This window comes from Stenella coeruleoalba (assembly GCF_951394435.1).
Source record: "Stenella coeruleoalba genome assembly, chromosome: X".
NCBI lineage: Eukaryota > Metazoa > Chordata > Mammalia > Artiodactyla > Delphinidae > Stenella > Stenella coeruleoalba.
In genome coordinates, this window is record NC_137152.1 from 12628631 (window position 1) to 12644592 (window position 15962).

Sequence of the window (15962 nt, forward strand, 5' to 3'; positions counted from 1 at the left end):
GGATTCGGAACAAAAGGCCCTCTACGTTGGTCATTCTCCTGATACAAGGCCAGTTCTGGGATCTAGACTCATCCAAGGAAGAGCCAGGAGTCCATCTCTAGCCCCATGCATTGTGAACCCAGCTTCCTATGTGGGCCTCATCCTCTAGCATCCTCTAAGCTAGCTGCTACCTGTGACTGCCTAGACTTCTCCAGGGTAAGCCATGGAGCAGCAGGAAAGTGTGCCGAGGAGTTTCTCAAGCAAAGTTCCCCTTTGGGTTCCTGATTAGGATCCCACCGCTACTGGTTCTCATGCCAAAGTCCTCTCACTTCAGAGCAGAAACTTTAAGGAACTGTGAGGCTGGGCTCCCCATCCAGGCCAGGAACCACTTTCGGCTGAACACCATTAATTTCCATTCTGTCACAGTGGAGTCAGAATCTGTGTCAAGTGGCATTATGGAGCGTAAAGGATAGAGACCGCTGACATGCTGGGACAAAAGGGTGGCCCAAATGTACATCGACAAAAACATGAGCTTCTGAGTCATAAGGTTCTTTATTAAGTGCCTATTCTGTACTAGACACTGCACTAAGCCCTTTATGTATTTTTTCCCACAGGCTGTGTGACTTTGGGCAAGGTGGTTAACTTCTTTGTTTCTGGTTGCATCGTCAGACAGAAATAGCTACCTTGCAGAGTTGTTTTGAGGACTACTTGAAACAGCATGTGGAAAGTTCCTGGCATGTGGTGGCTATCTTAGTCAGCTCAAGCTGCCATAACAAAATACCATGAACTGAGTGGCTTAAATAACAGAAATTTATTTTCTCACAGTTCTGGAAACAGTGAAGTCCAGTACTGGCTGATTTGGTTCCTGGTGAGAGCTCTCTTCTTGAGTTGTAGGTAGTCAACTCCTCACTATGTCCTCACATGGCCTTTCTTCAGTGCATGTGTGCAGAGAGGGAGAGAGAGCTCTCTCTCTCTCTTTCTTCCTCTTCTTATAAAGCCACTCATCCTATCATGAGGGTCCCACCCTCATAATCTAACATAACCCTAATCACCTCACAAAGACCCCATCTCTAAATACCATCACTTTGGGGGTTAGGGCTTTAACATATGAATTTTGGGGAGACACAAACATTCAGTACATAACAGTAAGCAGTAGGCATTAAGTAAGTGGTAACTGTTATCACCACTAAATTATTATTAACAAAACAGGTACTGACACTCAGGAAACAGCTACAATAACACAGCTTTGTCTAAAACAAAGGAAATCTGTCTTGCGCACCCACTCACCTGACTTGGTACTGGCAGAAAGTAACGCATCACTTTCTTAGTGCCCTTTCTCAGGATCCCAGTGCTGGAGCAGAGCCAAGCTATTTCTCCTTGCTGAATCTTGAGGTTTCTGGTGACGCAGGGTCCCTCAACACTGGTTGAGCACCATTGATCTGGGCAGGTTGCAGCTGTGCCACGATCATTTCCACCATCTACTGTGCATTAACCATGATCATTTCCGCCATCTACAGCGCATTCTCTGTGGTCCTCCCACATCTAAAGTGCTATATTCCTACGTGTTCTGCTTTTGTCCAGTTGCGGAACTTGCAATCCTGGTTGCTCTTCCTTATTCTGAGGGTCCACAGCACCCAGGATTAAGCTCCTCCCCTCCTGGTTAATTTCCAAAACACACAAATAGCTCATACAACTCAATTTAAAAAAAGGGCAGAAGACCTAAATAGACTATACAACTCAATTTAAAAAAAAGGGCAGAAGACCTAAATAGACTTTTCTCCAAAAAAGACATACAGATGGCCAACAGGCATGTGAAAAGATGCTCAATATCAGTAATTATTAGAGGATGCAAAGCAAAACTACAATGAGGTATCACCTCACACCAGTCAGAAGGGCTATCATCAAAAATTCTACAAATAATAAACGCTAGGGAGGGTGTGGAATAAAGGGAACCCTCCTACACTGTTGGTGGGAATGTAAATTGGTGCAAACACTATGGAAAACAGTATGGAGGTTTCTCAAAAAAGTAAAAATAGAACTACCATATGATCCGGCAATTCCATTCCTGGGTATATATCCAGAAAAGATGAAAACTCTAATTTGAAAAGATACATGCACCCCAACGTTCATAGCAGCACTATTTACAATAGCCAAGACACGGAGGCAACCTAAGTGTCCATCAACAGAAGAATGGATAAAGAAGATGTGGTGTATATATATATACAATGGAACATTACTCAGCCATAAAAAAGAATGAAATACCATCATTTGCAGCAACATGGGATGGACCTACAGAATGTCATACGAAGTGAAGGAAGTCAGACAAAGACAAATATTATATGATGTCACTTATATGTGGAATCTAAAAAATAATACAAATGAATCTATGTACAAACCAGAAACACATAGAAAACAAACTTATGGTTACCAAAGGGGAAAGGGAGAGGGGGAAGAATAAACTAGGAGTATCCTAATTATTTAACAGATACACACGACTATATATAAAGTAGGTAAGCAAAAAGGATTTACTGTATAGCACAGGGAACAATGGTTAATATCTTGTAATAACCTATAATGGGAAAGAATCTGATTATACTGAATATATATAACTGAATCATTTTGCTGTACACCTGAAACTAACACAATACTGTAAAGCAACTACACCTCAATAAAAAAAAAAGATGTACAAGTGGGGAAGAGCAAAAAACAAAAGCAAAACAAAAAAGAAAGATTCTCCCCTCTTTAAACCTCTAAGTAGAAGTCTCCACCCTCCGCGTCCTCACATTCTTTGATAGTCCAACCCAGTTGTAGGCTGTGTTCAGGGAAGCTTTCACACCTCCCAGTAAATTCTTCCTTTTCCATCCTGAGAAGGGTGAAAAGTATGTTTATTTCTATCTTCGTGAATCTTCAAGCAAATAAGTCAAAAAGTAACTTCTCAATTATTTTCTACATGATTTTCAAAAGGACATTTGCTGATGGAGAGATAAGATGCTACAAGATTTCAACAAATTCAGTTAAAGGGGAACTAAGCATCCTCATTTGTTTTCATGGATATGGAATATGGACTTTCCTAAGTTCTTAGAGGCCATTTAATCAATACTCAGATGAAATATTAAGTTCTCTCTGTCAGTTACACCTTTTATTCCACCAATGCAAGCAGAATGTCTGATGAAAAGAACATCAAGTTAGACCTCAAAAAATCTGGGCTCTGGACGAAACTCAGTCTCTATTGGGGGTTTCAGCTTCCTCAACTTTAAGGTTCCTTTCATCATGAGCGTTCTGCATTGCTTTAAGAAAATTTCCTGAACCCCAAAGTGGTTACATTTAAACATGGCATTCTGTTCTACAGTGAGCCCCCTTTCCAAACGTCCACTGTATTTCAAAGAGCAGAGAGAACCATCACTAACCATTTAATCCAGCAAACACTGATAGAGTGCCAACAGAATTCTTTGCACAGGCTCCGGACGCTCAGGCTCAGCGGCCATGGCTCACGGGCCCAGCCGCTCCGCGGCATGTGGGATCCTCCCGGACCGGGGCACGAACCCGCGTCCCCTGCATCGGCAGGCGGACTCTCAACCACTGCGCCACCAGGGAAGCCCCAAAAGAATTCTTGATAGGTTCAAATATTTCAAAATTCCTTGAGCACCCACTGGCTTGAACCCTTAACCAAGCTTATGTGAAATACACTCGTCTGATTTACCATTGCCTTCTTAGGCATCGGTCTTCTGCTGTCGAACCACAGTGGAAAAGGGATAAAATTTCAATACAGAGAGACTAAAGTTTACTGTCTTTGAGGCAAATATTGCCCCCTGTCTTATCACCCAAACATAATATATAATCTGTGGGCTGAAAAGTGAAAATGGGGCACAAAAGTGAAGGCTATATGGTGGCAATGTGATCTGTGCATTCTGATATAAAGTAGAAGACGGTATCTGGCATAAATCCTCTCGTGCCTCTCCTACAGCGTGCAAGAATCTGGGGAACAGAAGAGTGTGATTCTTCAGACTCCCATTTATCTTATGTGGAAAACGGGTAAAATTGTGGGTCTCAAAAGGAAGTTGTCAAAATGAAAATATATTCAAATCAGAAAGATTTATTGAGCATCTAGCCTGTGTCCCACGCCATGCAGGGCCAAGAGGAAACAGATCGCAGCCTCTGTTCTCTCGACACAAGCAGGACTGAGCAAATCTTTGCAGATGCCATGAAGGATGCATTTGCACCAAAGAATTCATGAAAATTTTACTGATTGTCTCCAGAGGAAATCAATAAGGAATTTCCATTGCATAGCACACAATATTGTCCTAAAAAAATATTGATTTTTTTTTCATTCCTATAAATAACTCTTCCCACGTCTCTTCTCTGAGCCATGTAATTCCACGGTCTTCTTCCTCCATCTTGGACACCACAACCCACCCTACTTGTGAGAAGATTTTAGCCCTGTCCCGCCTTCTCTCTTCAGTCTCGTGTATCCCACCCAATAGAAGTGGTTTATACTGAAGTAGCAAAACCGAAAGCACTTTTATAAAAAAATCTTCCATTCTCTCCATAACAGCAGGCTGGGGGTGGGTGGGTGTGCAGAGTCGGAGGCACCCCGGATGCCTTACCCTCAGTAATACGGCTTTTCCATGTCTGAGGAATACTAACTGTTGAGTGGGAGTACACAAGACTGGAGAAAGGTGCTGGGACAGCAGAAGAAAGCAGAGGAATGGAGGAAGGGGAGTAGCCTGGAGCCATAAGTGGGGTGGCTGGTAGCATCTGGGCTGAAGCTGGGGAATTGAATGGCTGAGGACAGACTTGGCAGGAGATATTAATAGAGAGTTTTTGAGACGGAAGCGCGTTGTACAATGTACACAGAGCCCTGGCATAGAGTGCGGACTTTACGCAGAAGGAGGGGCAGTAGAAGTAAGGGCAAGTGCCTAAGTGTGAAGCGTGAGGGCGTACGTACGGGTGGTAGCGGGGAGTATTCTGAAATCAGAATAAAAAATATTTTGTCTAAATTTTTATTGCTTTTCTAACATGGCTAGATAACAATTCGTAAATGTCTCCCACCTTAGAATGACCCTCTCATCCCCCTCTCAATCTTCTTTGCATCTTTCAAGACTCAGATCAATTTCCATTCCGTCCACGAAGCCTCCTCAGATCTTCTGGCCACAGCAACTCTTTCCTTCTCTCAACTTAACACGTACAATTTGCATTGTTGAGCTGCTTTCTTTGGGTTCTCCCTCTCCTGCCATCTGTCCAATTTATTATTATCTAAGTAATCCTTAACCACAGTTTTCATCATCATACCTCTACTCAGAAAACTTCACTGGCTTCTTTCTGCCAACAGGACTTTAAAAATGGAAGGAAATCAGCCACTTATGATCACAAGCAACATATTCCACAGACACAGGCCCAGTACCTCTCATGTGAAAGCATCTTCCCAGGGCTTGAGTGAAAGTGGCAACCTGTCATAATTCATTCCTTTTTCATACTATTTTATAGCCTGTGGTCTGGCCTGCTCATCTACATGCCGATTCAATACAGCTTCCAGAAATTCAGAGCCAGAGGGGACAAAACTTAAGGCAATACCTTAGTGGTTTTCAAAGCCTGGCATAACTTAACAATCAAAGACTTATCCACCGTATCATGCCCAGAAACATGCAAATGTTATTAAAAGGATTCTAAAGCCCCTTTGGAAGGAATCATTCTGAAACTTCCATTGTTACGCCGTTGTAATGCTATTTAAATAGTCCCAAACCTGTTGCCCAAATCCAGTCACGTGTTCCTCATTAGACAGTTTTCCTAAAAGTTTATCCTAACTTCGGGTGAATGTTCAAAGGGTTGGAACAAAAATTATAACTGATTCAAGCGATGTTTTGAACCCTGGCTGTGCATCAGAATCCCCAGTGCTCCCTCCAGGCCAATTAATTCAGGACCTCCGGGGGTGCGCCGCACATCGGTATTCCGATTCTGCTATGTGGTCAGGGTTGGAGCCACTGCATTAAAGGGGCCGCCTCTTGCTCTCTCGGCAGAAAAGGGGGCATTCCTAGGTCAGGTGGAGTGGCTTCAGAAGCCATGTCAGTGCACCAGTTCTTGAGAAGGCTGGCAAGAGCGAAGAAGGATGCCAGCTTCGGAGAACCCGGGCACCACGCAGAGGACTGAGGCAGGGACACACCCAAGAGGACCAGGACACCTGGCGGCACAAGAAGGTGGGCAGCCTGGCCACACATGCTGCCCCTTTAAGGAATCAGCCACATTTCTACAGCGAGCTAGATACGCAGAACCTTGCCGGTATTCAGAGCATCACACAGCAGTAAGGAGAACTGGTTAAACTTTCCTACGACACTCTCTTGATTCTAGAGAAAACAAATCTGTATGATCTGTAATTCTGCAGAGAAACCCTGTTGTCCTCTGACTTAATTTGAACGATTATTAAACCACTTCTTAATAGATTCTGAAGACGGAAAAGACAGAATGGCCTTATTTTAACACTGATTTTTGTACCAACCACTCCTCACTTTGGGACCAACTCCCAGACTGAATTTTCAGGGAGATTCAGGGTAAAGATCAATGAACAAACACAACCTCAAATGATAAAATTGGGACTATGTGTCAGGCTCACTTTAGCTCAATACTAGAGATGACATAGAAAGCGAGAGACCAGACATGACGCATGGTAATTACCATTACATGCATGTAATTACATGGTAATTACAAACAACTGCAATCTTCACATAATATTGTATTTTAATCCTGATAGGGTAACGTTCTCTTTTTTTGGACATTTATTTATCTAATTATCTATTTATCTATGTACCTATCTATCTACCTATCTTTTTTTTTTTTTACAACATTTAGATTTTACGGCTTCCAGATATTTCCAAAACTTGAATCCACTTGTTGACAAAGTACAACAGAGCCTTTACATTCTGGAGAAATATGAATCCTCGGAGTAGTCAATGCTGCACAGGTGACCATGTCTTCCATAATATATAATAAAAACTAGCTGGGTCCTGTAAGTCAGTCTCCTGGGCTCCACGATTAAGAGAGAAAAACAAAACCTCGTGGCCCTCCTTGTCCCTAAGACTTGGGGTCCCAAGACCCTCAATCCCTTATTTCTGTCACACTTGTCCAACCACTCAAGCCACACCCCAAACACCCACCATGCTAGCCTGTCCTCTCCCTCAGGCTGGAGTCCATGTTCATCCCTGGGTCTCCTGCCCTCAAATTCAACTCCATCCTGCCCAAATGGTGAAACGTTCCTGCTCTCTTCTTCTTAGGAGGTCAGCACTGGGAATTTGAAACAGGGGTGTGCCTCCCGCCATGGGACCACTTTGTCACCTCCGCTCTCATTCTCTTACCCACCAGCCTCAGAGAAAACGAGAGATATATGTGTAGATACATGCAAATATATACGTGTGTGTATGTATACTCGTGTGTATGGATGTGTATGTTCATCATTGTGATCAGTGAAAGAAAACAGAGGATCCCCCCCACACACCAGCTTCCTTATCATCTCAACCCACTCCTAGTGTGTAGCTGTGACAAAGAGTTCAAAGGAATAAGCATGTGTGCACAGACCAAACAGGACGCCTCACTCCAGCACCCTGCGTCAGCCAGCCAGCCCACAGTCTTTGAGACCTCAAGACTCCAGAGACCCGTAATTCAAACCCTTACAGCCCCAAACACTAGGCTGTCAACTTGCCACTGTATGGAACGTGCAGGACGGCGTATGCATGAAAGGAGTCCCCAACTCGCAAAGCAGGAGGCAAGCCCCTCCCTGCCTCCACCAGCCTTGCCGTGCGAGAGACGGACAATCCGTCCACAGCTTTATCCACTCTGTGACTCTCCTGCTTAGAATCATAGCATTTCCCAATCCCACTGTAAACTTCTGACAGTGTTACCTTGGAAATGAATGGTGGGATTAAGAGAGTGATGGGGAATGAAAGGTGACTCCAAAGAGAAGGAGGGAAGGTACTTTCCTGGACTCAGAGAAACTTGGGGCTGGAGGCTCTGGTTGGAGTTTTGTGGCTCATAATGACCTCAGATACGTGGCCACCCAACCTATGATCAATACCTTCTGAAGCAGCCCATTCTATTTTCTGACCGTTATAATCATCAGACCCATGAAAGTAAGTGTAGAGACAGTAAGCTCTACAGAGCGTGGATCTTAGCCTGTGTCGTTCACTGATATGCCTCGAGTGACTGAACAGTACCCAGCATAGAGCCATCACTTAACAAATACTTGTTAAGTGAATGAATGCCTTCCAGTGGCTCCCCACAGTGATGGCCTGGCACATATTTTAAGACAACTATTATGTTTACCCCCCCACACACACAACTTTTTTCTTTTCCAAGTTTAACCTCCCTGGGTTCGTTGAGCCATTTCTTATAGGGTAGATCACCAGTCCCCCCCCCAACAAAGATGTACTGGATGCCTGCTGTGCAGTCATCACCAGAGAGAGGTGGGACCCTCAAAGAATTCTAGGTGTTATCTACTCCATTCATCAGAAGCCAACCCTCTCATCCCCCCATGCTGTTCTCATTTGTCCATCAGGACACCAATTAAAGGCTTTGGCAAATGGCCCACGTAAATCCAGGTGAACTGTGGCTACTATTCTGCCCCAATAAAGCTCTTTGGCTGTTTCATCCAACAGGAGAAGGAGAAGGAGGAGGGAGAGGAGGAGGAGGAGGGGGAAACAGGGTTAACCTGGCACTACCTTCATGGCTACATGCAGTGGTTCTCAACCTTGGCTTCATGTTGGAATCACTTGGGAAGCCTTGATAAAAGATGGACTCCTGGGACACCATCTCAGAGATTCTGATTGAATTGGTCTGGGATAGAGGCTCGGCACCAGAGTTTTTCAAAGCTCCCCCAAGTGCTTCTTCTATGTACCCAGGACTGAGGACCACTGCATTTCTGCAAACCCCTGGGGATCAACACATCTCTTTTAAAGAGCTCAAAATCTTTTTTTAAAAGCCCATTCAAGGAGCCATCTGGCTTTCCACCCATTTTTAAAAATAAAGTTTAGTTGAACCACAAGCACCCTCGTTCACGTACACACTGACCATGGCTGCTTTCACCCTTCAACAGCAGAGTTGGGTAGTTGTGATGGAGACCATGTGGCCGGTAAAACCTAAAATATTTACTATCTGGCCCTTCAGAGGAAAGTTTGCTAGCCTCTAGCTTAAAATCAATGTCAAATTCACCAGTGTATAGTTTGAGGAATTTACAGCTTTTCCCTTGAAAAATCAAGGCACCATTATTTGTCTGTTTTTAATACTGGGCCTTCCCACCTAGTATGCTCCAAGACCTGCTACTACTTCCCATAATTAATTCAGAAAAACTGGCAGGATTTTGCCAATATCACCTATCACAACTCTAAATGAGAAGCAATAGGTTCTATTCTGTTGTATGAATGTATGTAGTAGAAAACCTAAGGTTGCCGATGACTGCATTGAATAATTCCCATGAACACAAGGTTATTGACCAGAATGAGTATGCATTTTATAAGTGTGTACATATTTTCTATCTGAGCAGACTGTGCGCAGCCAAGCTTCCTACTCCATTCTCTGAACCTGCAGTCTATTAAAACCTAAGCTTGGGCTCCCCTGGTGGCGCAGTGGTTGAGAGTCCGCCTGCCGATGCAGGGGACAAGGGTTCGTGCCCCGGTCCGGGAGGATCCCACGTGCCGCGGAGCAGCTGGGCCCGTGAGCCATGGCCGCTGAGCCTGTGCTCTGCAACGGGAGAGGCCACAGCAGTGAGAGGCCCACGTTCCACAAAAAAAACCCAAAAAAACCCTAAGCTTATAATATACGTCCCACACCATATTTGACATACAACGTTTACTATTTAGTATATACCATATACCATAGATACTAGGCAAGATCTATCTACGAGGCAGATAGCCCTGCTGTTGCACGGTCTCTTGGGCATTTTTGGATCCCACCCTGCAGATGTTTCTAAAGCTTATGATTAATGATCCATGGGAAATGAGCCCTAAAAATGAACGTGTTTCACTGAAATTTGACGCATGAAGAATATGCAGGAAGACACCTGTAAGAACATCCACCTCACCCAACTGTCCCTAGATGGTTCCCATATTGCACAATAATCTGAATTTTGATATCACGCAGCACCATCTGCTGGTGGGGCGGCCTGAGCATTTATAAGTTAATCATGACACATGCACTTCCGCCCCAGGAGAATTAGAATTAGTGATATTTTCTCTGTCTTTTTTAGAGACTTGTTTTCCATGGGACATTGATAAATCCTAAAAATTGCCACAGCCAGAGAAACTGCATTGAGGCCTGGGCCTGCCTCACTCCCAGCCTTGCTGCGATCCTGGGAGCCTGCAGGTTCAGAGGATGCAGCGCTGAGCTGGGCTGCTGGCAGTCCTCAGAAATTAAGTGTGTAATCATGTCTCCTGTGTGAGAGTCACTCTCGTTTCAGTCAATAAGCCTGCGAAGGAAATGGAATCATTAACCGGAATAGTAAAATCTGAGAAAGCACTTTAACGCATTTACTATATGAAATGCTTTCACCGCTAGAAAGCCCTTTGATGGAAGGGTAGAAAATTGCTGAGAATTTACAAAGGCTGAATGATCTTCAGAGCTACTTCTAAGCATTATACCAATTTGATCTCAATCACAAGTAATGAGTGGCTGTACAGTGGGCCCCACACACGAATATACACAATTTATTAACGTGTGTTTTGACGAGAAGATATAGGAACCTGTTTTGATTAAAATCATGACTACGTATTCAAGATACCCAACTGCACATGCACCTGGTCCTCGAGTGGCTGAGAAACCGCCTCCCAGCTCTACCTCAGCAGAACTGTCATCTCATTACTCAGAGGTGGCTGGCCCTGCTTCCTGGTCCCTCAAGTTGTAACCGTCTACATCATCACTGATTTCTGGAAATCCATTTCAAATGATCACAAAGAGCTGTTGTACTTTTACTGTCAAGTATGTGTTTTTTTGTCATCTAATTCTTTTCAAAAGCAATCTATCCATGGTAGATCTGTGGTATATCTCTCTCCACCAGAATGTGGAAGTAACCAGAAGACCCCATTGTCACATGTAGCATAACGTAGTCTAGTACACCAAGTCACAGAAAAATAATTGTTCTGATTCCAGCACTGAGCAGGGAAGACCATACTCTGTTCTTTCCCTTATAGAATATCCCATGTCTCAGCCAACAATGGTAGAGAAAGGATTTGACCCCAGCCCATCACTTCTGAGCAGGGAACATCATGCTCTGTTTTTCTCTCCCTCTCAGAGTGGCCCACATCTCAGGTGAAAATGGTGGAGGTGGGAGCTGACACAGGCCAGATTGGCTCTAAAGCCCACATTATTTGCTCTTCACAATAATGCTTCAGATTATGTTTTCAATGTACCAAGGCTGCTTACTAGTTAAAATAAGGATGGGATAAATCTTTTAATAAGTCAATTAGTCACCTGATACTTTCTCTGCTGGTCAAATCCAAAGTTAAACAGAGTCACCATATGACCCAGCAATTCTACTCCTAGGTATATACCCAAGAGAAGTGAAAACAGAAACTTTAAGGTCACACAGAAACTTGTGCACGAACTTTCTTTCCAGCATTATTCATAACAGCCAAACAGTGGAAACAACCCAAATTTCCATCAACCGATGAATGGATAAACAAGATGCGGCATTTCCATATGATGGAATATTATTCAGCCAGGAAAAGGAATGACGTTCTGATTCATGCTACAACATGAATGAACCTTGAAAATATCAGGCTAAGTGAAAGAGGTCTGACACCAAAGACTGCACACCTATGAGTGTATTTATATGAAATGCCCAGAAAAGGCAAACCTATAGAGACAGAAAGTAGATTAGTGGCTGGCAGAACCTGCGGTGATGGGGTGGGGAATGGGGAGCGGCCGCTAATGGACATAGGGTTTCTTTTGGAGCGGATGAAATCATCTGGCTTAGATTGTGGTGACAGTTGCCTTACTTTGTGAATGTACTAAAACCCACTGAACTGTAAACTTTGACAAGTGAATTTTATGGTATGTGAATTATATATCAAATTTTAGGTTGTGGTCATCCATTTACAATGCTTGGTGTCAGTTTATTTATCACTTGTAAAAATAAAATAGTGTGTGTGTGTGTGTGTGTGTGTGTGTGTGTGTGTGAGTTGTGAAGAAAAAAAAAAGAAAATTTTCAAGATGAGATTATAAATAGACATCTCCAGAAGTTAGTAAAAAAAAATCTAAATTCAAAATTTCAAGCAATAAGCATGAAAGATGATTCTTCAGTAAATTAAAATTCATTTTCTAACCATGTTGGAAAACATCTACTTATACATATACACATTTATGCATATAACATTTTATTATGCTTTAAAGAAAGCCAATTGGAGGAATCAATATAAATGTATCATGTCTTAATATTCCCAAAGTTTAACTCCATCTAAATACTGACAATGAAAATATCAATTTTAATGTAACCCATAACTATAAGTTTGCTTTAGAATCTACAGAAGTGTTTTAATTTCTTAACTTGTCAGAATCCACCTGCCCTCCACTCCTGCATTTAGCTGCTGGTTTCAATTTCCATCCTTTTCTGCCCTGCAGTCTTCATGTTTTTTCAGTTAGACTCTGGACTAAATATCAGCAGAGGACACAGACACCCCCCTCCCCCCCCAGCTGGAAGAGAGGAGGTGACATTTACATTCTTTATTGAGATGTGCCTATAAACTCATAAAAAGTATCCAAGGAATAAACAAAAACTGAAAGAAAAAAAAAGAAAATTTTAGGAAGGGAGGGAGGGAGGGAGGGGGAGGGAAGGAAGGAAGGAAGGAAGGAAGGGAGGAAGGGAAGGAGGGAGGGAGGGAGGGAGGGAGGAAGGAGGGGAGGGAGGGGAGGGGAGGGGAGGGGAGGGGAGGGGAGGAAGATAGCCCTAAGGACTAAAAGGGAATACCAAGGAAGAAACAAACTTGGAACGGCGTGAGAAGATGGCTCTCCAAGGCTGAGATTCAGCCCTCACTGGAGAGAGTGTGGCTGTAGCGCACCGGGTGGCAGAGAAATTTGCTAGGTTGCCCTGGGCCAGAGCTGGTCTGTGAAACAAGCCAAGAGCCATGGCCGGGACGTGTGGACCAGGGCTGGCAAGCTGAAAGTCCCCAGCCAGGGGCAGGCGGTGGGAAGAAAACTGCCCCCTGGGTGCTGATGAAATTCACTGGAAAGCTGCCCTTGGGGCTGCTGCTGAATTTGTTGGAAGCTGGCAAGGGTACTGGCTGGACTCTCCAGAAAGCCACAAGGGTGCCACACACAGGAGGTGCCACTGAGTTCAGGGAGAAGCCAGCCGAGGCATCCACGGAGGGGCTGCCCCTGAGCCCCATGGCTGAGACACCTGCCAAACTTGCCATAAAGCTGCCTGCAGGGGTGCCACTGACAGACGCTGGGGGGGCTCCACCAGGTTTCCCACATGCCCACCCACACCGCAAGAACGAGAAGAAACAAGCGCACAGAAACCCCTCCTACTCCAGGGTCTCCCCTGCACCCCTACCCCGAAGCTTAACCTTGGGCCAGCTGGCAATGGAGTTACATTCCAGGACGACAATCAGGGCAACAAAGAGTGGATCTGGAGCTGAGAGGCAAGAGACCGATCATGGGCACACATACTAATGGCTGTCCTTCAAAGAAAAAAGTTCACGTTCAAGTGAGTTTGGAAAACACTACTTAACATACCACCCTCAAAATACACATTAGCGTTTTGGCAGCGCTGAGGCGTCCTATGGGGAAGAACCCCCTTGAACTCTGCTCCACGTATCATTTCCAAAGCTCATTTGATCACACAACTCTGTTTCTCCTGATAACTGACACCTGCAGAATCCTCGCTGGGAAACTGCCCCGGGCATGGTGTGGGGAGACGGGCATGCCACACCCAGAATAGGATAGAAGCAGCGTGGCCGGCGAGCGGCTTGTGCACCTTCGCCGCAGCACACGGAGCCCTTCCGCTGTTGAAGGGACTCCTCTGGAACAGAATGCACACAAATGGAGTCATCTGGCTGGGCTCCTTCGTGGCATTTCCATTGCTTTATTTACTGCACAAAAACCGTAAGTCTGCAGACACTGTGGAAATACAGTTTATTTAGGTAACTAAAAATATCCCCCAAATGGCATTTGGCCACTGCTGCATTTCCCAACACCTCCTGCTCGCCCAGTGTTGGCTCTAAATTACCCCTAGATGGTACAATGGAAAGAGGATGGGATTTAAAAGCTGGAATTGATGGCATTAGGGTCAGGGGCCTTGGAATGCCATAATCCTGCCTGGCCACTCACCCCATTTTCCCTTTTGGGGTTCCTGAGGGAACTAGAAACACAAAAAGGAATGGGCATGAATCAAACCAGTGTTTATTATCTGCCCACTGGAAGGGGCAGAATGCAGCTAGGGAACTAGAAACACAAAAAGGGGGCTTCCCTGGTGGCGCAGTGGTTGAGAGTCCGCCTGCCGATGCAGGGGACACGGGTTCGTGCCCCAGTCCGGGAAGATCCCACATGCTGTGGAGCGGATGGGCCCGTGAGCCATGGCCGCTGAGCCTGTGCGTCTGGAGCCTGTGCTCCTCAACGGGAGAGGCCACAGCAGTGAGAGGCCCGCGTACCACCAAAAAAAAAAAAAGGAATGGGCATGAATCAAACCACCGTTTATTATCTGCCCACAGGAAGGGGCAGAATGCAGCTAGGGAAAAGGTGTGCATAGGTGGGCTGTGTGGGGAGAGAACCCCTACATCATTCAGTCTTGGGTTAAAACCCAGTTCACCCCAGTTTTGGACAATGTAGGGGAGGAAAAAATAATCTTCCCTCTACCCTATCGTGTTTTCATCTGGGGCCCCACTAACCAAAGACAGATTAGCAAGAGAAAATGAACAGATTTATTAACATGTATACATGGGAGAGACCTCGGGGAAAATGAGTAACTTGCAGAGCTGGCTTAGAATTCAGTCTTAAACACAGGCTTAAATCAACTATACTTCAATTTAAAAAAAAAAAGAATTCAGGCTTAAATACCATCTTCAGCTAAAGACAAGAGAGAAGGGTGTGAGGGGGAAGCCAGTTATGGGGAAGTAACAGGAAAAGTACAATGAACAAGAGTAAGTGCTGATATGCAGATTTAAGCCAGGGCCTCCTCCTTGGATAAGGGGACATAAGTGGCACTCCAAGTTACCAGAAAGATTCAGATTATCTATATAGAATGTACAGGATTCAAGGCTTCTCTTGGATTACTTGCTCTGGGAGAAACCAGATGCCATACTATAAGCTGGCCTATGGAAAGACTGATGTTGTCAGAACTGAGGGAGGCTTATGACCAACAGCCATTGAGTATCTGAGACCTCCTGACAACAGCCACGTGCGTGGGCCATCTAGGAAGCCACTCCTCCAGCCTCAGTCAAGTCATCAAATGACTGAAGCCTCGGCTGACAGCTTGGCTACAACCTCGCGAGAGATCCCGAGCCAGAACCCCTGGCCAAACTACTCACATATTCCTGACCCTCAGAAACTATGTGATAAGAAATTTTTGTTAAGTCACTAAATTTTGGGGCAATGTGTTACACAGCAACAGATAACTAAGACTCTCCAAATGTAATTCTGAGTAAATGATTCTGAACTCTGGGATTCCATCTCATTTCGAAACACACACACACACACACACACACAAATAGCCTTGAATACAATTCTCTGGTCATGATATCTGGTGAAACCAGGATTAAGATCTCCCAATTCTATTATATCACAACTGCATTTCCTGCATTTCTTCCCATATTCATTCATTCAGCAAACATGATCAAGCACTTGCTATGTGCCAGGCAATGTTCTAGACACTGAGGATACAGCAGGAAGCAAGACAGGTGAAAACCTCTGCCATCATGGGACTTCCATACTGGTGAAGGAGAAACAAACAATATATAGAATGTTAGGTAGCAATAAAAGCTAAGGAGGTAGAACAAAGAGTGAGTTCAGTCAAT